Source organism: Sinocyclocheilus grahami, unplaced genomic scaffold, assembly GCF_001515645.1.
Source record: "Sinocyclocheilus grahami isolate Dianchi unplaced genomic scaffold, SAMN03320097.WGS_v1.1 scaffold452.1, whole genome shotgun sequence".
Lineage (NCBI taxonomy): Eukaryota > Metazoa > Chordata > Actinopteri > Cypriniformes > Cyprinidae > Sinocyclocheilus > Sinocyclocheilus grahami.
The window spans coordinates 72,334-73,740 of NW_015505631.1; positions in this window are offsets into that span (position 1 = coordinate 72,334).

A 1,407-nucleotide genomic window follows, 5' to 3' on the forward strand; every position below is an offset into this window, starting at 1 on the left:
AAATATAATATATAATATAATGAATAAAAATTGAATTGTAAAAAAACAAACTAAAATGAATAAAAATATATACAATTTATATAGTTAGAAAAATAGTACATGTGATTATAATTAAATAACTGGCTTTTATTTGTCATTGTACAAAAGTAATAAAGCAAAAAAAAAAAAAAGAATAAAAAAATAGGGAATTCTCATTGCAATGCATTTCATGATGCCAGTGATCATAGATTATATAAAGAGCATTTACTGTGAAAAAAAGCAAGAGGCAAATTTATCACCCACAAAGTGCATTACTACTTAATTCAAGCAGAATTTTAAATCATTATTCCCCAAAATGTGGCCTAGACTTGTCCTTTATTTAATGGAAATTTTGTCTTTAGCAAAAACATTGATTTGAAGACGCAGATGGTCTGGTCTCTGTTTTATGACGATTTCATCTGCACTTTAAATTCTTCAGAACAATAATTGAAATCATTATCGATGTCCGTCATGAGGCCGTTCTGGTTCATATTTATTGACATTATTGACAGACGCTCTGGCAGAAGGTTATCTGATGCTTACACACCTCATGAATCGTGTGAGAATGAGGCAATCTGTTGTTCATTTATATATCAGCATACATGATGCTGTACAGTTACAGTGAGTTTATTCACAGTGTGTTTCTCATTCAGTTAGTCACAGACTATAACCACAAAAGAGGTCAAGTTTGAGGTTTTCTAACATGATAATAGACTTCTACTACTGTTTATATCTATGTATGTCCTATCTAGCAAATTTACTTCAGTAAATTCAGTTAACAGCATTGATTTTTCCCCCCTCTGGCAATTATTAGAATATTAAACGTTTTCAATTCAATTCAAATTCATTTGTAGAGCATTTTTCATAATACATATCAGCTTTACAAAAGACAATCTCCCTGGAAACAGCACAAACACAAAGAATATAGGTTACATTTTCTAACATGAACATTACAAAGAAAGAGAATTTGTTACTGTTAAACACATTACAATACATTAAATTATGTAGCATTTTTTCTATTTATTTAATTATTGAATTTATTTTTAATTAAAAAAATGTATTAAAATTGATTTTTTCTATTTTATTTTTATATTTAACAATATTTATTTATTTATTCATATTTCTGTTTAGATGTGCCTTAAACCAATGAACCTTTAAGCAAATATTAAATTTTATAATATTATATATTTAAGTTATTACATTTTACCAATAATTTTATTTAATAATTGATCTTTCTTTTATTTAGTTTGATCTTTTCTTTCGTTTGGTTTTTCTTCTTCTTTGTTTATAACACACGAGAGGCATAATTTCATACTGATTTCTTATATATATATATATATATATATATATATATATTTTTTTTTTTTTTTTTTTTTTTTTTTTTTTTTT